Below are 27361 nucleotides of genomic sequence, written 5' to 3'. Positions count from 1 at the left end.
TTTTTTTAACTTTTTTAAAGTGAGAAATTAAGCAAGTGCTTAACATCAACATTCAATGGATTTGATTGTAAAGCTATTTCTTTAAAACTGATTACCATGTCTTAAACACGTTTGAGTTGGCTATTGTTGTTTTTGATCTCCCAAAAAAAGCATATTAAAAATAGCTTGGAATGTGTCCATTAAAGTTCTGGAAAAACCTGAAAACTCAGGAAATTATTTAGAAAAATCGTCTTTCTCTATCTATGTACAGGGTATAGATAGAGAAAGACGATTAAACGTCACAAAGAATGATCCATCTTGAAATAAATTCACGTAAAAAAAAGTTGAAAATAGTGACTGATTACAAGAAAAAGTGACTTGGCCGTAAAAAAGGTGACTTTTTAGTGACTGGCTTGAAAAAAGTGACCAAGTCACTAAAAAGTGACTCCCTACCAACTCTGCAAATGTCAAAAATACAGTCAAGATTCCTATAGAACGGATTCGTTCTTGCAGGAAAGGTTTCGGAAAAACCGCAGAGGTCTAGGATCAGTTTCATTAATGGACCACTGATCGCGCACGGATAGGACCCAATTGTACGTTGTGATGGTTAAAAATAATGACTTACGATCGATTCACTGACCGTCCTGCCATGGCGGAGGTAAGAGTACTACAGGCTTTTATTTATTGTAACATAACAAGAACAGTATATAATTAGCAATGACAATGATACAGGGACAAGTGGTGACATCTATGTGTAGGTACAGTAGCTATTTCATGTTAAGGGTAGAGGCAGTAGTAGTCGCCTGCACGAACAACCACTTTTACGGATGTTCCGGATCTTCTAGTGGTTCATCCCGTAGTCCCCAGCGTCCTTATCGCAGTTAGAATTTCGAATTCATTCTGATAAGACGTCTACGAGCGGTTTCGAAAAATCCGTGGAGCTCTTGGAGCAGTTTCACCGCTTTTCTTTCTGCAGGCAGCAATTTACCCGTGCCAGTAATAACTATCGTCTTTACAACCGGTTCCTGTACAAACTTTACTCTCTACGCACACAAGACAACCTTCGGAGAAACCCTAAGCAGTTTTGGACTTTTGTGAACTCTAAACGTAAAGAAAATGGCCTACCTGTAGAGATGATTATGCACCAGAATATCGCTAAATCCGCTTCGCATGATATCGCTAAATCCGCTATTCGCTACTCACTTCAAAAGTACATTCAATAGTTATATCGCTTCTACTGAACAAGCTGCAGCTGCCTTCAGGGATACACCAAATAATGCCTGTGATTTGAGGAATTTTGTTGTTGACCACCAGCATGTAGAATCAGTTATTTCTAAAACGAAGAACTCCACTTCAGTTAGCCCAGATGGATTTCCATCCTGCATTTTGAAACGTTGCTTGAGTGCATTGATTTATCCGTTGACGCTTCTTTTCAATATGTCCCTTCGAGAATGCAGATTCCCATCAAGCTAGAAATTGTCTATTATGTTCCCTGTTCACAAAAAAGGAGATAAACAGAATGTAGAAAACTATCCCGGCATTACGTCATTGTGCGCTTGCTCCAAGGTGTTTGAAATAGTTATCTACACACTTAGTTTTTTTTCTTACCCAAGCAAAGTGAGGTAAACTGCACAATTCAGATGTTCCGGATTTCACTGAGATCTCAGCAAAACGTACGAGGTGCTGTTTGCGAGCTGCAAACATTATATATCAGTTGATCAACATGGTTTTTTACCCATAGCGATCTGTTTCCACAAATGGGTCCACATAGGTTGTGCAGTTTACCTCATTTTGCTTGCGTAACTTAGATGCCGACTCACAAGTTGACGTGACTTAGGACCATTTCTATGCTCCATTTTTATCAACGATTTATCGGAACTAATACCACCGGGATGTCGCCTTTTCTACGCTGACGATGTTAGATTATACGTAATCGTAAATTGCATCCAGGATTGCGACCTGCTACAACAACTGATTATCAAATTCGAAGAGTGGTGCTCAAGAAACTTATTAACGATTAGTATTCCTAAATGCAATGTAATAACGTTTCATCGGAAACTGAACCCAATCATCTACGACTACAACATTTCCAACCAGTCTCTCGTACGCGTGAATCATATACGTGGTTTGGGAGTTCTGTTAAATTCTGGACTCACATATCGGCTTCACTATGATAGTATCATCACAAAGGCCAACAGACAACTAGGATTCATCTTCAAAGTTGCTAATGAATTTCGTGATCCTCACTGCCTCCGGCCACTTTATAGTGCACTAGTACGTTCGATTTTAGAATCCAATGCAATCGTGTAGTGTCCATATCAGACCACTTGGATAAGTAGATTTGAATCAATTCAAAAGAAATTTGTGAGATATGCTCTTCGTAGTCTTCCAGAGCAAGATCCTGTGAATTTACCGCCGTATGAACATCGATGCAGGCTCATTGGGCTTGATTCATTGGAACGTAGAAGATTTATTGCACAGGCTGTGTTTGTCGCGAAAATTATGTTGGGTGAAACTGACTCTGCAGAAATACTGGCCAAACTGAACGTCTACGCACCCGAAAGAGTTTTGCGACAGCGAGACTTCTTGTCACTTGAAGCACGTTATGCAGGGTATGGCCAACACGATCCGATTCGATTTATGACGGCAATATTTAATGAGGTTTACCAGTTCTTCGATTTAGATTACTGGACAGAATTTCAACGTAGATTACTGGACAAATGACAAATGAGACTGACGATCAGGTGAGTTCCTGTACAAACGAAAAATTTTGCTTCTTTTTTTTTTCTTTTTCGTTCTCGACTGCTGGAACTGAATACCAAGCGGACTTGCATACAGGATCGCCTATCTCAGCATGGCTCTTCGTTCCATTGGACATAGGTTTAATTACACATTGACATAGTTTTAAATTTTTATCTTCTGACCTTTGATGATGTATTTTGTTAGCATGAACTTATTTAATTTGTGTAACTGTTCCATGTAGTTAGCTTGTAATGTGACTAGAACAAAAGATATGAGGTTTTTATGCCCTTTCGAGTAAAGTCAACCAGCACAAAAGGGGTTTTCCTCATCGTGCTACATTTCATTAAAGCGTTAAGCTAGATGAAAGTAAGTTAAAAATAAAATAAAATTAATCGACCACATTCAAAGTGTTTTTATGTTACTTCATACGTGAAGTTAGCGATTTTCAGAGTTGGTTGGAAATGCTAACATGAAGCTTTAGTGTGATGATTTATTAGCTAGAGAATGATTTTTAGAAGAGGGTAGGTGGATAGTTCCGTTAGAGTACGGCAGTATGAAAATTGAATAGAAGTTGAAAATGAACGAAGGGCCATTAATGCGACAGTTTTTTGAAGATAGACGCACATCTTTTGCCTAACCACCCTCTTCTAAAAATCATTCTCTAGCTAATAAATCATCCCACTAAAGCTTCATGTTAGCATTTCCAACCAACTCTGAAAATCGCTAACTTCACGTATGAAGTAACATAAAAACACTTTGAATGTAACAACTCAAGGCGGGAGTAGCCGTCAACAATGCTGATGATGGTACAGCACGCAACAACCACCCTACTGCTTTCTCTCTGAGATGATCACGTTGGTCATGACGAGAGGAGCAACACAATAGTTGGGTAAAGAAGAATTGCATTATAACACACCATCGACTGGAAATGCTCTCGCAACGTGGGGCTTTAGGTAGTGATGCAAACGTCGCTAGAACTATTCCACAGCCGCAGTCAGTTTATGAGCAAAAGAGGGACGCATATTTTTTGCCTGTAGACTTGGAGACATACTTCAAGTCTCCGCGTACATCGTACGGGTTAGGCAAAAGATGTGTTCAACAAGAAACAGAGTTCTAAGAGTGTTCTGGCAATAATTTGCTGAAAATTAGAAACAATTTCTTTAAAATACTCCAAACGGTTTCAAAATAAAATTTCGAAAGATTTCTTCTGTTTTGAATAGAGTTAAAATAAATGTTTGAAAAGATTTCTAAAGGAATCAAAGTCTCCGAATAGGTTCAAGGGAATTCTAAGAAGGATTTAAATTAAATTCTTAGAAGGGGTTTCAAGGAAATTCCAAAAAGAATTTAACGGTAATTATTACGTGGAGTGTTTTGTGGTTAATTGCCGACAATTCTATGATAATTTAGAACAGAGTTCCAAGTTAATTCTGGAATTCATACCATGAGCATTTTGAACAACGAAAAATTCAAACCTTGGAAAAGAATATTGCAGTTTCGGTTTTTACAAATATTTGTTTCCTAAGTCCAACATCTTCAATATTTTCTTTCAAGGACCATACACTTTACACCTGAAAATGAAACGACGAAAATCAATTTGCAATATTGCTGAGTGATTAAATTCTAAAAACAATAAGACGGGAAACAGAAAAAAAATCATGCAGCAAATAGAGCAAGACATTCATTTGGTAAAGGATCACTCTATTTTAATGGTTTGTTCTGAAATTCTGGTGTAAACATTTGTTCCTATGGTATGGTTAATTTATTTATCTCGGATCTCTCGTCGAATTCCCGGGTTTTTCCCGGTTACTTTTCAAATTCCCGGATATTTCCCGGTATTCCCGGTTTCCCCAGTTTGCTGGCCACCCTTTATTCAGGTCACAACTCCGAATTAATTCTGATAAGACGTCTATGGTTGGTTTCGAAAAAAACACACAGGTCTAGGATCAGTTTCATTATTTGACCACTTTTACGGATGTTCCGGAGGACCGTGGTCTTCTGGATTAAAAAAAAATTGTGGAGTTCTAAGATAGGATTCGAAAAAAACACACAGGTCTAGGATCAGTTTTATTAATTGACCACTTTTACGGATGTTCCGGATATTCCGGAGGATCATTACGTGGTCCAATGGGTACATATTCGGGTCACAACTCCGAAGTAATTCTGATAAGATGTCTATGCGTGGTTTCGAAAAAAAAAACCCTCCGGTAATATCTCCTCCTCCCAAATCTTGGCAATTACCCAGTGCAGCGCTCTAGCCAGTAATCTGTCGTCTTCTGCGCGTGCTCCAAGGTCTGTTGCCATGCTACCTTCGTTTTCTGCTGCATCACCGTTGAGGTGCTCGTCATACTACTGCTTCCACCTCTCAATCACCTCACACTTGTTCGTGAGAAGGTTACCGTCGAAGTCCTCGCGATCTCGGTCTTCCTGCTGACGTTTCTTCCTTCGGAAAACAGAGTTTTGTCTGTTCCGCGCTTGTCATTCAATCTCGTGCGGTGTTGCAGCATTTTTTTTTTCCTTTGGTTTGTTTTTTCCGTCGATCTTGTTTTCCGTGCTGAGCACCAATGCTACCGACGTGCCAGGAAGGCAGCTCCCACACCTGGACCCTACCTATCGACCCATCAACTCATGAACCGGGGACCAACGGCTTTACTTCCCATCCGAAGGAAGGCGTGATCAGAGATGTTATGCCTCAGATGCCACCGGCGCCGTTGTTGCAGCATTCTCGCCCGTGCTGCATTCTTCTCCCCTACTAACAGCTTGCATTCGCCGTCAAACCATTCATTTTTTCGGTCCGGGATCGCAGTACCTAGTGCCGCTGCAGCAGTACTACCTATGGTGGAACGGATGTCCCTCCAGCCATCTTCAAGAGAAGCTGCGCCAAGCTGCTCTTCCGTGGGTAGTGCAACTTCCAGCTGCTGCGCGTTGTCCTGGGCAACTCCGGCGTCCTGTAATTGATCAATGTTGGGTCGCGGCGTTCGGCTTTGACGGGTGTTATGCACCGTCGAGAGTTTTGAGCGCATGCATACTGCAACTAGGTAGTGGTCCGAATCTATGTTCGCACTGCGGTACGTGCGGACGTTGATAATGTCGGAGAAGAATTTCCCGTCGATTAGAACGTGATCGATTTGGTTTTCTGTGTGTTGGTCAGGTGATCTCCAGGTGGTTTTGTGGATATCCTTGCAGAGGAAAAAGATACTTCGGACTACCATACCCCGAGGTTCACGCATGATTTTTGGCAGATATGTGTATCATGGCATTAAAGATCTCTATGAAATATAATAGCAGTCTTGAATGTAACTTGGATCCTGGATTTTATTTATCACTGGCACATAAATGTGGTCCATTGCGTTTCGAAAAATTCCAAACATAATCAATATCCGCTCTAATTCAATGGAAACTTAAAACCTCCACCGAGCATCGAAGGAACGAAAACATCTAATCAATTATGTCATCTCATCAGTGCCGCTACTAACTGGTCCCCGACCTTAAGCACAGGAGTCATCGCGACCGACGGCAAAATAAAGTTCATTCAGCTGTAATTATTCGCTTGAACCCACAAATCCTCTTGTATCAACAGCAGTCAGCATGGCTGCTCCCACGCGGCCGCTAACTTTCTTAATTGCATAACCTCAACACAATCTCCCAACCGACAGCGGCACGGCGGAGCGAACCAGTTGCCGGGCTAGGAAATGATGTGTCGAAACTCGTACTCGACCGGATCAAGAGCGAAAACCGCGCGCATCTTTGCATCCTCCCAGCGAGCAAGGTCGTTTACCATAACCAGTGTGCGCGCGGTGCTATAATTATTCAATTCATATCTTCTCCAGTTTCGTACAATCGCAAGTAACAGGCAACATTTAAACACGTTCCAGAGAGCTTCTGCCACTTCTCATTTGTTGGGGTAAGAACGGGAACGAACCACCCACGTTTTAAAATTGAAATTTTTGCATTGCATCCATCATGGTGCAGCGGTGACGAATTTTAATCTAAAGATCAATTCACCTAAGGAGCCATTCATGATCCGTCTTGATGCGTATGCTCGTTGTCCAATTTCGACACGATTCCATTACCAATTGGTATGAAAAGCTTGTAAAAAGTTCTCGCGTGAGGTGACTGTTGATTGTAAACCGTGATGAACGGGACAACGAATGGCATCATTATTCTTCATTTCAAAGGCAACCAACCAGCATCATCATCATCATCTCCACAGAACGAATAGCCAGCGTGTGCCACGTGACTTTTAGTTTCAAGTTTCAACCTTGTCACCGACAGACGCCACCACACCCCACCGCCGCCGTCCCAATGACAGGTGCATTGCTGTTTTTGCGGCGCAGAACTGCGACATTTTTCATGATTTTGACATTGCTTCGCGGGATTTCATGAGTCACACTTCGATCGAAGTCGAATTCCACCTAGAAAAAGCAAGCTGCCATGAATATTACATTAACACCCCCTTTTCCGCATCTTCCAAATAGTCACGTGTGGCAGAGCGAGGAAATCCCAACTTTTCTTTCTATGTAATTTAAATTTATTCAGGATGTAAAATTTAAAACCATAACAACACCGCCCTCCCTTGCATCCCCTTGTCACGTCGACTACGGTCCAAAACCAACCGAGGGAGGAAATTGCGAATTAAAATCGCTATTTCACAGCTCGCAAATATCACTTTACGGCTAGCGTTGTTATTCTTTTGGTTTAGCAATTGTGTAGGCACCGTGAAAAATCGGCTGTGTAATCTCGTTGTGAAGCATTTAACAATTGTCAAATCCATTTTTTTTCTCACTGTGCAGCCAGGAATAGGTCACCAACCAACTAAACCAAAACGAGCACTCCGACTGTGGACTTTGACATGCCATAGCTAGGCCAGGACCAGACTAGCAGGGAGAGGGCAAAAACAAAACACTTTAAAAGCAGGCAGGCAGTGAGCAAAACAAAAATCCCTGAGAATAGCCGGTACGGCTGCGCCACCGCCCGACACCAAGTGGTGGTTAGGAAAATCCTGACGCCAGGAAATGGGGAACCTAGTACCGGTGTGAGTGAGTGGGGGTTGTAAATAGCAAAAAAAAAAAATGGTTGGGAATGGAATAGAATCGTTGAAAAGTGAACTCTCACTAGAGGTTATATATATGTGGGATTTTGTTCGTGTTGATGTGCATACAGCGTACGTAAATGTCGGATGTAACCGACATAACAGTTGTTCACATTTGAGGCATTAGACTGTAGCAGGGTGGCAGCTTTTCAGGTTTTACCCAATTTTTCCTGGTCAATATCTCAATAATAGACCAGGAAATCTCTAGTTGACTGATAGATCAAGAAATATTTCAGCGAGTTCCTGCGTTTACCCAAGCCAACACTGTCATCAATCGCCAGCTTCAACATTCCGCCTGATACGGATAGCCTTAGAATCAACGACTTGTTCTCGTGGGACAAACTACAACATTCTTCGAGCAAGAGCCGCGGAAAATCGGCGGGTCCCGAAGTTCAATCAACTCTGGGTCACATACACATACCCAACGGTGTGGAAGGAAAGCCTGGTGATTCTTATCCCAAGGATCAATGCTGTCAAAAATAGTGATTTTAGTGGCCATGTTGAAGAAATAAATGACCAAATAGTGACGTATAGTTGTAGTTGTTTTGGGCTACAAAATTGTTAGTTGACAACCTGGAAGGAGCGGAATACCTAGCCCTGGTCCTCACAAGTTCCAACTTCACGCCTCCTCGAGTCATATGATAACATAAGACTACCAGCTGAAACATGGACACAGCTGGGTGGCGTAGCCTGGGCAATGTTGCCAGTCCGGCAATAGCAAAGTGAAGAGGTGCGACGCGAACACTGGCGTGGTAACCATAGAACGGTGATAGAGGAAATACTTCACCAAACCTGAGCGTCTGTTTACCATGGAGGTGCGGCTCAAAACGGCGTCTGTTCTCCATGTTAGGAGCGGCTGATCACCGTCCTAGTGCCCGCGTGGGACTCTAAACAGAGCGCGAGACAGGGAGTTGGGGCAGGCCCAACAAGCCGCCCTAAAAAAAAAAACAAAGTTGCAAATACTGAAGAAAGAAATACAGATCGGAACAATCGACATGACCTACGCGATGAAATAAGGACTACGATTGGAAACTCGGAACATGGAAATGCAAATCGCTCGGCTTCCCGGACTGCGATAGGTTAATCTATGACGAACTTCAACCACGCAACTTCGTAGCACTGCAGGAACTTTGCTGGACGGGACAAAAGGTATGGAAAAGCGGGCATCGAGCGGCTACTTTCTACCAGAGCTGTGCACCACCAACGAGCTGGGAGCGCCAACGCGTGATTGGTTGGCAGCCAATCAGCGCGAGGATGTGCAAGTTGAGGATTAAGGGCCGTTTCTTCAACTACAGCATCATCAACGTGCACTGCCCACACGAAGGGAGACCCGACGACGAGAAAGAAGCGTTCTGTGCGACGGCTGTTCGCAACGGGACGTCAAAATCGTCATCGGCGACATGAACGCTCAGGTAGGACGGGAGGCAATGTATAGACCGGCAATCGGGCCAAACAGCCTGCATGCCGTATCGAACGGCAACGGCCAACGATGCGTGAACTTTGCAGCCTCCCGGGGTATGGTAGTTCGAAGTACCTTTTTCCCCCGCAAGGATATCCACAAAGCCACCTGGAGATCACCTGACCAACACACAGAAAACCAAATCGATCACGTTCTAATCGACGGGAAATTCTTCTCCGACATTATCAACGTCCGCACGTACCGCAGTGCGAACATAGATTCGGACCACAACCTAGTTGCAGTATGCATGCGCTCAAAACTCTCGACTCTCGACCGCGACCCAACATTGAGCAACTACGGGACGCCGCAGTTGCCCAGGACTACGCGCAGCAGCTGGAAGTTGCACTACCCACGGAAGAGCAGCTTGACGCAGCTTCTCTAGGCGATGGCTGGAGGGACATCCGTTCCACCATAGGTATTACTGCTGCAGCGGCACTAGGTACTGCGATCCCGGACCGAAGAAATGACTGGTTTGACGGCGAATGCAAACTGCTAGTAGAGGAGAAGAATGCAGCACGGGCGAGAACGCTGCAACACCACACGAGATTGAATGTGGAGCGATACAGACAAAACTCGGTTTTCCGAAGGAAGACCGAGATCGCAAGGACTTGGACGGTAACCTTCTCACGAACGAGTGTGAGGTGATTGAGAGGTGGAAGCAGTACTATGACGAGCACCTTAACGGTGATGCAGCAGAAGACGACATGCTACAGGCTCCTGATCTTCAAGAAGTTGAGGAGGAAATCGGTCGGCTGAAGAGCACAACAAAGCAACTGGTGTAGATCAACTACCAAGTGAGCTATTAAAATGCGGTGGTGAAGCACTGACTAGAGCGCTGCACTGGGAAATTGCCAAGATTTGGGAGGAGGAGATATTACCGGAGGAGTGGATGGAAGGTGTCGTATGCCCAATCTACAAAAAGGGCGACAAGTTGGATTGCTGCAACTACCGCGCGATCACACTGCTGAGCGCCGCCTACAAGGTACTTTCCCAAATTTTATGCCGCCGCCTGTCACCATTTGCAAGAGAGTTCGTGGGGCAATACCAGGCGGGATTCATGGGTGCCTGCGCTACCACGGACCAAAATTTCGCGATTCGGCAGGTTCTGCAGAAATGCCGCGAAAACAACGTGCCCACACATCATTTGTTCATCGATTTCAAATCCGCATACGACAAAATCGATCGAGATCAGCTGTGGCAGATCATGCACGAATACGGATTTCCGGATAAAATGACGCGATTGGTAAAGGCGACGATGGATCGAGTGATGTGCATTGTTCGAGTATCGGGGACACTCTCGAGTCCCTTCGAATCTCGAAGGGGGTTACGGCAAGGTGATGGACTTTCGTGTCTGCTGTTCAACATCGCGTTAGAAGGTGTGATCAGAAGAGCTGGGATAGACACGAGTGGCACGATCTTCAGGAAGTCCATCCAGCTTCTTGGCTTCGCCGATTGACATTATGGCACGGAACTTTGAGACGATAGCGGAAACGTACATCAGACTGAAGGCTGAAGCTAGGCGGATTGGACTTGCCATTAACGCATCAAAGACAAAATACATGAAAGGAAAAGGTTCTAGGCAAGACAATGTTAGCCTCCCACCCCGAGTTCAGATTGACGGTGATGAAATCGAGGTGGTCGATGAGTTCGTGTATTTGGGCACACTGGTGACCGCCGAAAATGATACTAGGAGAGAAATTCAAAGACGCATTATGGCAGGGAATCGTACCTACTTTGGACTCCGGAGGACGCTCCGGTCGAATAAAATTCACCGCCTCACGAAGTTGACTCTCTACAGGACGCTGATTAGACCGGTGGTCCTCTACGGCCACGAGACCTGGACTATGCTCGTGGAGGACCAACGCACCCTTGGTGTTTTCGAACGGAAGGTGTAGCGTACCATCTACGGTGGAGTGCAGATGGATGACGGAACGTGGAGGAGGCGAATGAACCACGAATTGCAGCTGCTGGGAGAACATTGCAAAAATTGGGCGACTACGGTGGGCCGCACGACGACCAAGTGAAATGGTTCTACAAAGTGATCCAACAGGAACAAGAAGAAGAGGTCAGCGGCGCCGGTGGTGTAGTGGTAAGCGTGATTACCTCTCCCCCCAACAGGCCTGGGTTCAATCCCAGTCGGCGCCACCGGGATGTTCTGAGGCATAACATCTCTGATCACGCCTTCCTTCGGATGGTAAGTAAAGCCGTTGGTCCCCGGTTCATGAGTTGATGGGTCGATAGGTAGGGTCCAGGTGTGGGAGCTGCCTTCCTGGCACGTCGGTAGCATTGGTGCTCAGCACGGAAAACAAGATCGACGGAAAAAACAAACCAAAGGAAAAAAAAAAAGAAGAAGAGGCGCGCAGCGGGCAAGGTGGATCGACCAAGTAGAAGGTGACCTGCAGACCCTTCGCAGACTACGAGACTGGCGAACTGTCGCCATGGATCGAGTAGAGTGGAGACGACTTCTTCGGACAGCAGAGGACAACAAGGCCTTAGCCTGATTGGTAAGGTAAGTAAGTTGTAAAATAGTGACTAAAAAGTGACTTAAGGGAAGAAAATGTGTCGTTCTGATGGCATACCAAATAAATGTTTGATGTTTAAGACTTATTCAATTAGAATCTCACAAACATTTAGGATAGGAACCTTTAAAGTGAACGTTTCAATAGAAAGTTTATGACTAAACCTGAAGTACCGAAAATTCGCAGGGAATTTTATTTCTCCTGAAAATACCTGGAAGTCTCAGGGAATCTTATCATTACTCAGGATATTTTATAATTTTCTTACTATTCCATTTTAAAATAAAAACATTTAATATTCCTGGTTATTTTCATTCACACATTGAACAAGACCTTTTATGGTTCTAGAATATGCATATTTCCAACAAATTTAAAAAAATCTGAACTGAGTCAAATTTCTTGCACAGTTTTAAGGTTCATAGAATTTTATTATAATGTCTAAAGGCCTCATTCCAGGGGAGTTCGGGGAAAAAATCTATGAGAAAAATATCAAGTGCAATCTACTTTCATGGTAGTTTGATTTTTTTTTAGATTTCATGCGAAGCCTGAGATAGTTTTGAATAGATTTTCAAGAAAACTCGGAATTGAATTCAATGTAAATTGTAATCAAAAATTATAGGAATTTCTCTTCCTCTGAACTTCAGAGGAAAATTCCAAGGACATTCTCAGGATAATTACATGAAGTTTGTGAAAGGCAATGAAATCGGAGCATAAGTCCTCGTATTTTTTGTTGTGAATACTTAGGTGGTAAAGGAGATGCTAAAAGGAGGTTAACAATCAAATCTGAGAATAACTCCAGAGATCTTCAAAGAAATTCGGAAAATAATTCCAAATTAAGGGGAGAAATCTAAGGAATTTGTGAGAAGACAATGTCATGAAAATGTGATTTCTTAGGAGACTTTCAATGTGAGTAGGATTTTCAAGGGAAGGAGTAGGATTAAAATGGAAATCTGAAATGAATTCAATGAAAAATCTGATAATCTTTCCATAAGATTTCTTGCTGAGGAGAATTTCAAGGCAATTCCTAGGAAAATTAAAAGAAAATTGAATTCGGAGGATAGTTTTAACGAAATTTTGAGGAATATTTCAATAGAATTGCGAGAAGTATTCTAACTATATTCTTGTGATATTTGTTTTAGAGAATTCAAAGAAGTGTTCCAAGTGAATTTCTGAAAAATTCCATGAGAGTTTCGGAAGAATACGACCGTTAGATTAGGAGAACTTCAAGTGACATTGCAGAGAAATCTCCGTTGAATATGTAATGGGCTATTCTGAGGTCTTCAGAACAGCTTGAAAGTTCCTGAAGTTAATGAAACTGCCTTTAAGTTTTTTTTTTGTAGTTTGAGAAACTAGCCTGATGCTCGCAATACTGCTCATCAATGTTTTCAACTTCTCTAAACTTTTTCGGACTTCCTAAAGTTTCCACAATTTTCCTAACGATCATGAATCTTCTCACAAGTTTTAGTAATTCACTGAATTTCTCGAAACTTTTTTAAATTTATGTAATTTCACTGCTCTGAGGATATCTGTTCTTTCTAGAAGTTTTCTTTTTTTTGTAGAGCTTTATTAGTGATTATTATTTCCTGAAGTTTTCGAAACTTTTCTAAAGTATTTGCAGTTCGCATGAAGCTTGTGGTACTACCCTGAATTTGATTGAACTGTTCTAAAAATGTTTAAGTTTCCGTGAACTCTGGACTTATGTGAAAACCTCAATAAAGTTCTCTGAAAATCTGGCAACTTCTTGACATTTCCCGCTAATTTAGTGAAACTAATAGAACTGAACTCCTCTGAAATTCGTCTTGTTTTTGGAATTATACTTAACTTAATTGAAATGCTCCCGAAATGTCCATATAAATTCCTAAAGCTCTCGGATCTTCCCTTAAGTTCCATAGACTTTTATGAAGTTCTCGAAATGTTTATGACGATCTCTGTACTTAAAGGGTGTCCACGATGAAATTGCCACACTATGAAATTGCTCTAACTTTTTAACCGTTGGGTAGAATTTAATGAAAATTTGGGTGGATTTAGTTCATAGTGCATTATTTACATCCTGCAAGTTTTAAAGTCCTGTGATCAAAACTCGCAGAAATGGAGTCGAAAGAACAGCTCGTGCGTGATAAAATCTTGCGCATTCATCACGAGAACAAGGATCTCTCGCATCGTTCCATCGCTAAAACGTTGGGACTCGCGAATTCCACGGTGTCGCGAGTGATTAAGCGGTTCGAGGAACGGTTGACCACCGATCGGAAGCCCAGAAGTGAAGGAAAAAGTATTCCGTACAACACCAAAAATCACAACCGCGTAGTTGGGGCCTTCAACCGAAATCCGAACGCCTCCGTTAGGGATGTGGCTAAGAAGCTGCACCTAAGCCGAAGTTTTGTCCAGAAGGCCAAAACTAAGGCTGGGCTTCGAACGTTCAATGTACAAAAGGCCCCTAATCACGACGAGAAGCAGAACAAGTCCGCCAAAACCCGTGCCAGGAAGTTGTACCTCAACATGCTGACGAAAGTTGAATGCTGCATCATGGACGACGAAACATATGTGAAGGCCGACTTCAAACAGAACCCCGGCAACCTGTTTTTCACGGCCAAGGATAAGTTCAGCGTTCCGGAGCATGTCCGCACTCAGAAGATGTCCAAATTTGCGAAGAAATTCCTGGTTTGGCAAGCCATCTGCACGTGCGGGAAGCGGAGTGCACCTTTCGTGACCCAGGACACGATGAACGGACAGGTGTACATAAAAGAGTGCCTCCAGAAGCGGCTGCTTCCTCTCCTGAAGGCCCACAACGTCCCAACAATCTTCTGGCCGGATTTGGCCTCATACCACTACTCCAAGGACGTGCTGAAGTGGTATGCGGACAATAAGGTCAATTTCGTGCCGAAAATGTTCAACCCTCCCAGCACTCCGGAGCTCCGCCCTATAGAGAAGTACTGGGCGATTTGGAAGCAGCACCTTCTTAAACGACCTAAGGTAGTGAAGACAGTCGAGGAACTGAAGAAAGTATGGGTTTACATGCAAAAAACGGTTGATTCACAGGTTGTGCAGAATCTTATGGCCGGGGTTAAGGCCAAGGTGCGGGCATTTGCGTATGGACTGTAAATAAAATACGAGTGAAATGGTAAAATGAAGTTTAATAGTTATTTCTCAATCCCTGAAAATTTGATGGCAATCGGATGAAAAATCGAATTTTGCGAATCAATTTTGTGAGTGGCAATTTCATCGTGGACACCCTTTATGGGAAGTTTTCGAAGTTATTCTGACATTTCAGGAACTTATTTAAGCTCCCGTAACGAAATAATTAATATAGTACAACGATTTTCACTGATGTTCTCAAAATTTGTCTGAAGTTAAAATTATCGAAACTAATTCATAACTTCTTCTACAGTTTAGAGTTTCCTGATGTTTTTAAAACTGCCCAAAATATTTCTTAATTTTCTTAAAGTTCTCTTTACTGCCCTGAATATCTTAATATTGTTTAAAAGAACCCATCATTTTACTGGAATTGATTGAATTGCCTCGCGGAACTTTGCCTTGAACTAATTTTACCTGGACAATCCAGCCCTGAAGTTTTCTATGCTTACCTTAATTTCTCTAAATTGATCAAATGTTCTGGTAAATTTTCTGATATATATTTTTAATTCCCTGAATGTTCTTAAGTTTTCAGATCAATCATAACATTCTCAGAGCATACCATAATTCCAAGGAACTCACTTACAAGGAGCAAATTTCCTTAAGTTAATGGGATTTTTCTGATGTTATCTCATCGTCCCCGAAATACTCGGAACTTCACTGAATGTAATGAAACAATTTAAAAATATCTAAATTTATTGGAAGTTCTCTGAAATTTCTTGAAAATGTCAGTGCTTACTAAAAGTTATTTTTTTTAAATTAATGGATCTTCGTTGATGTTCTCTAATCAACTTAGCTCAATTTTCGATTTTTTTTAGATCTTGAAATTTCCATGATATAACACCTTTGAAGTACTCTCACATTTTCCGGATGTTCATATAATTTTTATTGCGTTCCAGAAATTTTCTCTGAGCTAACCAAATTTTCCGGAAATTCCCGGAAATTTTCTTGAAAGTCCGTTAAGGTTTCTGCAATTTCATTGAAATTTTTTTTTAACTGCCCTTTAATTCTATGATCTGTCTTGATGTTCACGGAGTTTCTCTAAAGCTCTCAATTCTAATGAAGATCTCGGTTCTGCTTTTAAAATAAATGGAATTCTCGTGAACACCTTTAAACTTCCCAGGAATTCTCTGGATTTCTGTGAAGTTCCTGAAATATTTCTGAAGTTTTCATATGTTTTCTGAAGGTACTGAATCTCTCGGAACATCTTAAGGGTTTTCGATTTAATTTCAGCTCATCATCGAACTATTCTGAATTTGTCTAAACTAACGCTTATAGATTTTAAAACCAATCCAATAGTCTGAGCTAAAGCTACGGCGACTTCCCCTTAAGGTCTCTGGAATTTTCGAAAGATCTCTAGATCTAGCTTTTCTGAGATAAATAGAACTTCTTAAAAGTTTCTTCAATTTTGCTAGTATGAAATATTCAAGACTTTAAAAATGTTGTGATCTTAGACATACTAAAATGAAGTAAAGCTGTTTCTTTAAAACTGATTGTCACGTTTGCGTTAATTTTTGGGGTTGCTAAAAACGTTAACTTTAGGCTTTTTGATTTTTGTTATAGTAACTACAGTAAACAGATTGATTACCGGCAGGTATCCAAATTGTCAAAAAATGGTCTGTTTTCAGCATGGGTGGGATTTTTATATATCAAATTTTCACCACAATTTGGAAAACTTTTCTACTTGATGTGTTTCCAAGGGCAAATGATTTGGACAAATAGTTTTTAAGATATGACCAGATGAGTGAGGGGTAGTTTTGAGCTTTTCAATCAATGCCATTTAATATTTTTATTTTTTCTTGAATTCCGATGCCACAATAATATTTTTATGTTATTTTATATCTGATTATCATTAAATGAAATCATAACCAGCTCATTTATTTACTTCTGCCCATAATTTAATTGTGGTCCTAAAAGTGAAAAATACGTTCTTATCGTGAGAAATCACCGGGATGTTGGATAAAAGGGATGGGATTGCAGCATGATTCGTTTTGGTAAACGATATGCTAAATTGATGTACTAACGATTCAAAAGCGCGAAGAAGCTTGGGTTTGAGCGCACGGCTTTCTGTTCAGTAAGCAAAATCGGTCGTCACTAGGCCACCGAGCTCCTTATACTACAAAACAATTTTGATCAAGCTTACGTTCACCTTGTGCAGAATCTTATGGCCGGGGTTAAGGCCAAGGTGCGGGCATTTGCGTATGGACTGTAAATAAAATACGAGTGAAATGGTAAAATGAAGTTTAATAGTTATTTCTCAATCCCTGAAAATTTGATGGCAATCGGATGAAAAATCGAATTTTGCGAATCAATTTTGTGAGTGGCAATTTCATCGTGGACACCCTTTATGGGAAGTTTTCGAAGTTATTCTGACATTTCAGGAACTTATTTAAGCTCCCGTAACGAAATAATTAATATAGTACAACGATTTTCACTGATGTTCTCAAAATTTGTCTGAAGTTAAAATTATCGAAACTAATTCATAACTTCTTCTACAGTTTAGAGTTTCCTGATGTTTTTAAAACTGCCCAAAATATTTCTTAATTTTCTTAAAGTTCTCTTTACTGCCCTGAATATCTTAATATTGTTTAAAAGAACCCATCATTTTACTGGAATTGATTGAATTGCCTCGCGGAACTTTGCCTTGAACTAATTTTACCTGGACAATCCAGCCCTGAAGTTTTCTATGCTTACCTTAATTTCTCTAAATTGATCAAATGTTCTGGTAAATTTTCTGATATATATTTTTAATTCCCTGAATGTTCTTAAGTTTTCAGATCAATCATAACATTCTCAGAGCATACCATAATTCCAAGGAACTCACTTACAAGGAGCAAATTTCCTTAAGTTAATGGGATTTTTCTGATGTTATCTCATCGTCCCCGAAATACTCGGAACTTCACTGAATGTAATGAAACAATTTAAAAATATCTAAATTTATTGGAAGTTCTCTGAAATTTCTTGAAAATGTCAGTGCTTACTAAAAGTTATATTTTTTTAAATTAATGGATCTTCGTTGATGTTCTCTAATCAACTTAGCTCAATTTTCGATTTTTTTTAGATCTTGAAATTTCCATGATATAACACCTTTGAAGTACTCTCACATTTTCCGGATGTTCATATAATTTTTATTGCGTTCCAGAAATTTTCTCTGAGCTAACCAAATTTTCCGGAAATTCCCGGAAATTTTCTTGAAAGTCCGTTAAGGTTTCTGCAATTTCATTGAAATTTTTTTTTAACTGCCCTTTAATTCTATGATCTGTCTTGATGTTCACGGAGTTTCTCTAAAGCTCTCAATTCTAATGAAGATCTCGGTTCTGCTTTTAAAATAAATGGAATTCTCGTGAACACCTTTAAACTTCCCAGGAATTCTCTGGATTTCTGTGAAGTTCCTGAAATATTTCTGAAGTTTTCATATGTTTTCTGAAGGTACTGAATCTCTCGGAACATCTTAAGGGTTTTCGATTTAATTTCAGCTCATCATCGAACTATTCTGAATTTGTCTAAACTAACGCTTATAGATTTTAAAACCAATCCAATAGTCTGAGCTAAAGCTACGGCGACTTCCCCTTAGGGTCTCTGGAATTTTCGAAAGATCTCTAGATCTAGCTTTTCTGAGATAAATAGAACTTCTTAAAAGTTTCTTCAATTTTGCTAGTATGAAATATTCAAGACTTTAAAAATGTTGTGATCTTAGACATACTAAAATGAAGTAAAGCTGTTTCTTTAAAACTGATTGTCACGTTTGCGTTAATTTTTGGGGTTGCTAAAAACGTTAACTTTAGGCTTTTTGATTTTTGTTATAGTAACTACAGTAAACAGATTGATTACCGGCAGGTATCCAAATTGTCAAAAAATGGTCTGTTTTCAGCATGGGTGGGATTTTTATATATCAAATTTTCACCACAATTTGGAAAACTTTTCTACTTGATGTGTTTCCAAGGGCAAATGATTTGGACAAATAGTTTTTAAGATATGACCAGATGAGTGAGGGGTAGTTTTGAGCTTTTCAATCAATGCCATTTAATATTTTTATTTTTTCTTGAATTCCGATGCCACAATAATATTTTTATGTTATTTTATATCTGATTATCATTAAATGAAATCATAACCAGCTCATTTATTTACTTCTGCCCATAATTTAATTGTGGTCCTAAAAGTGAAAAATACGTTCTTATCGTGAGAAATCACCGGGATGTTGGATAAAAGGGATGGGATTGCAGCATGATTCGTTTTGGTAAACGATATGCTAAATTGATGTACTAACGATTCAAAAGCGCGAAGAAGCTTGGGTTTGAGCGCACGGCTTTCTGTTCAGTAAGCAAAATCGGTCGTCACTAGGCCACCGAGCTCCTTATACTACAAAACAATTTTGATCAAGCTTACGTTCACCTTGTTGTAACTAGGTATCGATCCCGGCGGCAACCTCACCCACGACAACAACAACTACTCTTGAGAAAGATTGCATGTGGATCTTCGATCAACACGTTTTTCCTAAAACTCAAATATATTACTTCTTTTACGTACCCGGAGGACGAATTTCATTACGCTTTATATCATATTATGAAAGACAGCCGATTTAAAGTATAACTCTATAATTTGAAGACGCTTGGGATTGAACTCATGATTTTCTGTGCAGTAAGCAAAATCGGTCGCCACAAGGCCACCGAACAAGTTCCTGTTCAACTTGCTGATACTACATTTTTTTAAACTTTATTAGCGAGATATTGCTGTTACTACGATAACAACTACTCTTGAGAAGGATTTGTTACGGATTTCCGGACAAACACGTCTTTCTTAAAACTCGAATATTATTCATATTACGTCCTCGTTTCTCCAACCGGATTTCAATACGATTTATCACATATTAAAAATAAATCCGATTTGCACATAATTTTATGCTCATTAAGCAAAATCGATCGCCACTAGGCTACCGAGTTCCTTATATCACCAAACAATTACGATCAAGTTACTTGTTGTTACTATATTTCCCGGCGGTGACCTCACAGGACAACAACAGCTGCTCTTAAGAAGGATTTGATATGTATTTCCGATCAACACATCTTAAACAGATGAAATTTCAGGCACACAAAACTTGAAAATTTATTTCAAACCCCCAAACACTTCAAACCACGATTTAGACCTTAAATTTCTTTTGTATGAAAAAAAAAACACGGCTCGAATGAAAATGAGAATGTGGGTGTATAATATAAATCTTAAGAGTTTCCATCATCGAAGGGCTGAAAATAACCTGAACGAAGGCTGAAACTGTGAATCTAAAGATGCTCCATCATCGAAGAGCGGAAAATTAACTTAAATAAGTTGTTGTTCTTGTTTCTTTATTGAGGAGACATCTGATAAACTTTAATAAGTTGAACGATATATCCAATGGCTGATTTGTAACATCTGTGTGACAAATGTTGTTTTTCACTATCTTCCGGCTAGAACCTTCATCACCAGTCCCCACCAGAACTTTCTCCAACTGGAACAAACTCACCAAATCTAACCATGAAATCAATTGCACTTGATTCAGGAATAACAGAAAATGACCTGGAACTCGTCCAACATATACACAATGTGTGTATTCTGCACATTGCAGACTGGCCCGAATCATTCTCCACGAAAATCACCGACAAACCGACATGCATGACAATCATTCCAGCCACACAATCAAGTAAATATCACTCAAATATTAGTGACATTTACTCATTCTATCAGTGACCTACGCTTTTGCGAATTTGAGTGAACGGTCCTCATATATGAATCAGTTTCATTGCCGTGAAGTTTGTGTTGGCAGGATGGACTGCACCCTATTTCTAAACAACCCAAATTTGAGTAGGATCTACACATATTCGTCAAAAGTAGGGCTACCCTAAATTAAACAAACAAAGTTGGAAATGACAAGATGGCAAATGAACAACATCATTCGGATTCATGTCAATGTGTTCCATTAGGCATCTTGTCAGTCCCAACTTGGTTTACTCAATTTGGGTTACTTTAATTTTGACGGAGATGAGTAAATACTACTCAAATGTGGGTTGTTTAGAAATGGCGTGTGCAGGGGTTGAAACAGTTGACGTTTTTTACTACACTCGCTTCGTTGTCGTGCGCGACAGTCTGTTTGTATTCGAACACTCATGCTCTACCGTCGTCTCTTTCACACAACACGAGCGGTAGAATAACATTCGAGCTAAAAGAAAATTATCAAAATAGCTATCATATAACATGTGTGATTTCGTTGTAATTCCTCAATTTGGAGTAAATCAAACCATTTCTGATCAGAAATATTATTAATAGGACATCATTGCTTGCTATTTTCAGAATTCACACAAGCACACCATCAGCAGCTCTTATTATGAGAAAAACTAAAATACATACATTCGTGACGGGTCTTCGGCGACAGTGTCGTATGACAGAGCCTGTCATACGACATTTTAGTTTGGTACTGTACTATGATAGCTTGTTTTGCAAGTGTCGGAGGCAAAGGCAGTCAATTATCACAGAAAATGTGTCGACTACCGTGACCGCTTACAAGACTGGGCGTGTGTATCGTTTCGACCCGTCCTTTCACGCAAAGATTAACATTTTTTCACGAAATTCGACATTTGCTTATGGGGTTTTCCTATAGGAGTGAACAGTTGCAGAGTCGTCGTCAACGCGAATGGTTTCACCAATACCAAAACAAAGTTATCAAATAAAGTTCGTAGGTCATAATTAGGAACACGTTTCAAAATTACGTCCCTAATGTTCGGCCCATAGTTATAAAGCGCAAAAAGCGTTAAATCTTCTACAATAAGAGTGAAAGGTGCGATATTGATTTATTAGGCTAGCATGTTGAAAAGGTAAGTCCTTTCAATTCATGAAATTATCAGGTTATTGTATGACTTTGTATGATTTTTGTATTTTTTGATTTGGCTGAAAATTTGCAGAAACGTTCCTTATTCCGGCTATGCCATTTTGCATCTTCATATCGCCAATTTGAATACAGCCTTATTTTTTAAAAGGGCCTATAGAAAAATATCAAGTTTATCTTCAGAATATTTTTACTCGAAAACTGTTTGCCCGATCGGTTTAGTGTTTTGTGCAATATTGCAGATAATGGATGACACTATTTGAGAAAAATATACACTCTAGAAAAAATTACCCAACTTTTTTTTTTAATTTCAAATAAAATCTTAAAAACATTTTTTCTCAAAAAAAATTTGTTTATTTATTGATGTTAAGGGGACAAAAAATGCCATCTGTTGCACTATAGGTCAACATGGAGAAATAATGGACAAAAAAGTTATGATTTAAAAAAAAAAACTCAAGGTTTTGGAAAAATATCCAAAACTTGGTCCAATTACTTTTTCGACTTTATATACTGAAAGTGCACCAAATTTACAATAAAAAAGCACCTTAGTAAAATTTTGCTAAGTCACACCGTTTTCGAGATGTAGCGGTTTGAAAGTAGATATTTTTAAAATGTTGGTAGTTTTTTGCCATTTTAAATGTATTTCGCGGTTCTCCAGTTCCGAAAAAATGTTTCAATGAAAATGCTCTAGGTTGATTATCGATATGATCTAAATTATATATACATATTTCACTCGTTAGCATATGCAAATAACTTACAATTGCGATTTTTCGAGAATGATTTGATTTATTTTTACATTGTTAGAAACAGTAATTGCACCAAGTTTTGGATATTTTTCCAAAAACTAGTTTTTAAAAAATTAGAACTTGTTTTGCCCTTTCATTTCTCCATCTTGACCTATAGTGCAATAGATGGCATTTTCTGACACCTAAAACATATCAACAAATAAAAAATACAAAGAATCTTTTTTTGAGAAAAAATGTTATTTGAAATTAAAAAAAAAAGTTGGGTTAATTTTTTTAGAGTGCATATTTTTTTTCATATAGTCTCATCTATTACCTGCAATATTGCCGAAGCACCAAACCGATCAGACAAACAGTTTTGGAGCAAAAAATGTTCGAAGATAAGCTTGATATTTTTCTATATGCCCTTTCCAAAAATAAGGCTGGATTCAAAATGGCATTGTCGGTTATAAGGAACGTTTCCGCAAATTTTCAAGCAAATAAAAAAATACAAAGTAAACCAATTTGCGAATTTGCTCTAGTGCAATAATATCCCGCATTAACGCAAACCAACCCCTGCTAAACTTTAACTGAAATGGTTATGGAACTTAACAAGAACGTTTGTGTGATAATGTTTTAATCTTATGTATTATATTTCTTTGGAAGTGAACCTTACAAATAATGGGTTGTTAGGAACCATTACCATTAAAAATTGTTGTTTTCTCCATACATTTTCGGAGAGAGGACTATATTAGAACCTTTTTACTTATGGTTCGAGAACATTAATGGTAATGGTTATGGAAGCCAGTAAGGTCCATTAATGGTTTTGTATTATCGGTCAACTTTACGTGAAATATATCGCAAATTGGTAATCAGGCAACCAATTCACGATAGGTTCCACATAAAGTTGATCGATGTTACAAAACGATCTATGAACCTTACCGACTACCATAACCATTACCATTGAAGTTCTCAAATCATAAATAAAATGCTTTCAATATAATTCCTTTCCCAAAAATGTATGGAGAAAAAGAGAATTTGGAATGGTAATGGTTCTTAACAACCCATTATTTGTAAGGTTCACTTCCAAAAACCATAATATATAAGGTTAAAACTTTATCACACAAACGTTCATGTAAAGTTCTATAACCATTTCAGTTAAAGTTTAGAAGGGATTATAAACAATTTTTAACCATTTTCGTTAAGGTCAAGTAATGTTTCGCATTTATGCAGAATAGCAATACTATTGGCGCCTTAAAATCGAAAAATATGATAATTTTACTTATTTTTTTAAAGAGCTATACATGTTCTAAATTTTTCCCAATTAATTTACGGATTACAATTTCACAGCAGATGTGTTATTATTTTTTCATCACTATTGTGTATTATTGCTGAATGAATGAGTTATTTGCTTGATAGGCCGAAAGGAGAGGCTAGGCTGACATTACATCCCGCAGCCCTATTGCTTCCTTTTCGTGAAACAGCAGGAGCTTCTCTCACTCTCACGATGCTCTCGCATATTTTTACCCGTTCTGGACGCTCTTCGAACCAGCGACAGTGGTTGCTGGTTTTCGTGCGCGGTTGGCTTGCTCGGCTTACTGCATAGGGGTGAATGCAAACTTTCACTTCTGGCAACGCTGCCCATAGGTTCCCCATAAGCGGATGAACGTAAATAAGAAAACGATTCTTTCTTTTGGCTGCAGAATAGTTTAGGCGAATTGTAAAAACAGACAAAATAGGCTACTTTTAGGCGAATTAAGCAACAAAAACTAAGCGTATCGCCACAACGTGCCAACGCCAGCAACAAAATGTAATGGTCTAGTAAAACAATAAAAATGAACATGCACGATTACATAAAATTGATTACCTGTTCCAGGAACAGGTTGCACATGCGGAAAATTATAGAACCCAATTTAATATTCTGTGGACCATATGCTGTTTTGTATTTCATATTGTGTTGAAGCTTTATAAGCATTTTTGAATTCAAATTCACCCGGATAACATCCCCTATACATCTCTGTTGAACCTGTGAATATAAGGATCGGAACTTTAGAATAATTTGGATGCCTTGATTTTTGTATAGCCAAACTCTAACAACAATGTAAACAGAAAGCATCCTGTTGAACAAACAGAAAGCATCCTGTTGCTACTGATCTTATTTGTCCTTCTTGTATGTGCTCTTTGTTCTCTTTTTCAAATGAGAAAATTTTCGTTGATAAGTGAGAAACAATTCGACCTAGTTACCATTCGGCCGAACAACCCAGCTTTAGAGCACAAATCAAAGCACCGTCGTTAGTAAATCTGGTACGTCTGCCCATAAACACTTTATCTTTAAATATTCATTAAGACAATTTGTTACTTCCGCAAGAAACGATGTTACAGCTGTGATTGCACAATCTAAATTAAACACGATTATACTCTCGCAAAAGGCATTATGGTGAGTATTTTCATAATCATCTTACATCTCACCCTCAGTGACATCGATTCTACCTCCGAAAATTCACAATAGACCGAGACAGAGAATAACAAAAAGAAAAAGAAAAAGCGTCTCACAGTAAGTCGCGCCCGTGTGAACCTGGGCGTTCACAAAGGGGGTTGAGACTCGATCGCACGCCATAATAAAGAGGATAAAAGCGAGCTCGCTAAACTTACCCTTTTTGAAAAAGTTGCCCTCCGATGTGGTGTGTGTACGACGACGACGACGACGACAACGGTTTGTCCTATGTATGGTATGGCACGAGGCGATTGCTCTCCTCCTCGCTGCTACTGTTGTTGTTATTGTTGTGTATGTTCTCGTTGTAGTTTAGCACAGAGTACGGTGGTTGACTGGCTGACTGTCGGAGTGTTTTTCTACTCCCTCCACCACCTTCCTGTTGCTTTCTTCTTCCTGTTGATGCTGCTGCTGCTGTTATTGTTATTTAGTTGTACTGCTGTCGTTCTGTTCCCGTTCCACCACGATTTCGTCGTATTCTTTTGTCACGTTTAGGATCGTTTCCCTCTTCTTCCTATCTCCCGGTCCCAGGCACCGCCGCCGTCGGCCAAGAGAGGAGAAAGTGTCCCCGACTCCCCCTTGCTCTGGCTTCCAGCAGATACTTTTTCGGTTTTTCCACTGATGCAATCAACACACACACGCGCAAACACCGGCTCACTTTGGAAAACACTTTTCTCGCGCAGCGGGTAAACTTTCAATCACTGCACACACGCTCTGTGTGCTTACACTTGGTTGAACTTTAACTTGTTAGATTGTTGTGCTATTTTCCTATTTTGGATACTTCTTGTTCTTCTTCTCACCGCATAACGTTTCCGTTGCTAGCGTATTCGTTTCCACTCACAGGATCGTAGGAGAAAAAAAAAAGCTGGAAAATTTTGCTTTCGTTGCGGGAAAGCGAAACAAAGTAGAAAATCGGAATATAAGTTGACATCAATCAATTAATTGGATTTTCCAACTCTTTCACTTTGCGCTAGTGGACCGTTCCATGTCCACCCGGGCAGACTTTGGCTGTGGCCATCATGGGTCATTTATTTCAAGAAAGGACCAAACCGACAAGCCCCATAGTTCTACACGACCGGCCATGGAATGGATCCATTAGCTTATTCGAGTCCACATTCGTCAGTCGGTGTCGGGTCGATGAACGATTGCAGGATATTCAACCCCGGGAGCCATGGGCATGCATCCCTATTCCCCCGCTCCTCCTGCAATAAATTGATGGCAACGCGACGCCATCAAGTGCCTGCTGCTGCAACTGGCCCCATTGGCTATTTTGTTTCGTAATGGCCGCATATCGATATGCTGCGTTTCTTTTTCGCAATCGTCATCATTTTGTTCGTTGATCGGTTCGAGAGAGAGAGAGAGACACAGCGAGTGAAAGAGAAATGCGGTCGCCGAATGTTATCACTGATTGGGATGCGAGGAATTTGGCTCGGTATTTGGTTACGTGGGAATCTTTCAGCTCCCTCAATGAGAGAAAGATGGATGCAAAGAAAAAATTGCAGCGAGGTCAGTCGGTAATGCGATTAGATGGAGAAAAAATAAAAGAAGAAAGAAGGTGCAAACTGAAAATTGTGAATTTGGCTCACGTATGCAATAAGCTCGAGTGTAAGAAGTTGTTACACTTTTGCGGATTAGGTTTCGAGTCGCATTCGTGTGGCGGCCCCATCGGAGATGCAGCGTCGCAGAACAGTCCCATGTCCTGTGGATTTCCTATATCTACATAGGACTGTTATGCGAATAGCGGCAGTACAGTAAAGTGTATTGAAAGTTAACTGCATCGAAAACTGCACGGTTAGAGGAGAGGGGTGCGACTGATCTGTAACTATGTGTATATTATACAATGTAATTTAAACGAAGTTTTTAATTTCTGACTAATTACGATTATTACATCTAGATTACTAGTCACACGTGGTGTCTGGATTTCCATGGTGCGACAAATTCAGCCCAATGTTCTTAATAAACTTAGAATGGCTAACAATAAACTATGTAGACAGTTTTTGAGGTGTTATAGACCCCGTCATTCCGCTACGTAGACAGTTTTTTTCCTCTGTTAGGGACATAAAACCACTGCGACCAGTAATTTGATCTGTTTTAGTATATCCCGTGTCTTTAGTTTAGTGCATGTCGTATTAGAGCATTTCCAGCCCAAAACGCAAACCGGTTGGTCATGAGTGTTTCCGATTTGAATGAAACATTTCTCACGTGTTCGCTGCTACTTATGGTTACATTTTTCATTTAAATATGATTTTTTCCTCCAGAGTAACTTTTGAAAAGGGCGTATAAAAAAATGGATTATTTTTTTTTCAAAAAATCATTACTTGAAAACTATTGATCTGATTAAAACGGCATATGAGAAGAAGTTTTAGGTAATTAAATTATCT

General features: G+C 39.9%; 1 protein-coding gene across 2 annotated transcripts in view; it reads right to left on the bottom strand.

The window, feature by feature from the left end:
• The window catches only part of RhoGAPp190 (Rho GTPase-activating protein 190), a 130470-nt gene extending 103435 nt beyond the window's left edge, over positions 1 to 27035 (bottom strand). The window contains exon 1 of one of the 2 annotated variants that reach the window (XM_065228684.1): positions 25142 to 27035. The gene's annotated coding sequence lies outside the window, so the exon portion shown is untranslated. The remainder of the gene's footprint in view (positions 1 to 25141) is intronic. The other variant, XM_065228685.1, reaches the window with a different exon arrangement.
• Positions 27036 to 27361: the final 326 nt, after the last annotated feature.

This window comes from Ochlerotatus camptorhynchus, unplaced genomic scaffold (genome assembly GCF_037179485.1).
Source record: "Ochlerotatus camptorhynchus isolate MF236.1 unplaced genomic scaffold, CSIRO-AGI_Acam_v1.1 ptg000300l, whole genome shotgun sequence".
In the NCBI taxonomy this organism is placed as follows: Eukaryota; Metazoa; Arthropoda; class Insecta; order Diptera; family Culicidae; genus Ochlerotatus; species Ochlerotatus camptorhynchus.
The sequence above is the reverse complement of the archived record's forward strand: the minus strand, read 5'-3'. Positions and strand labels throughout refer to the sequence as shown.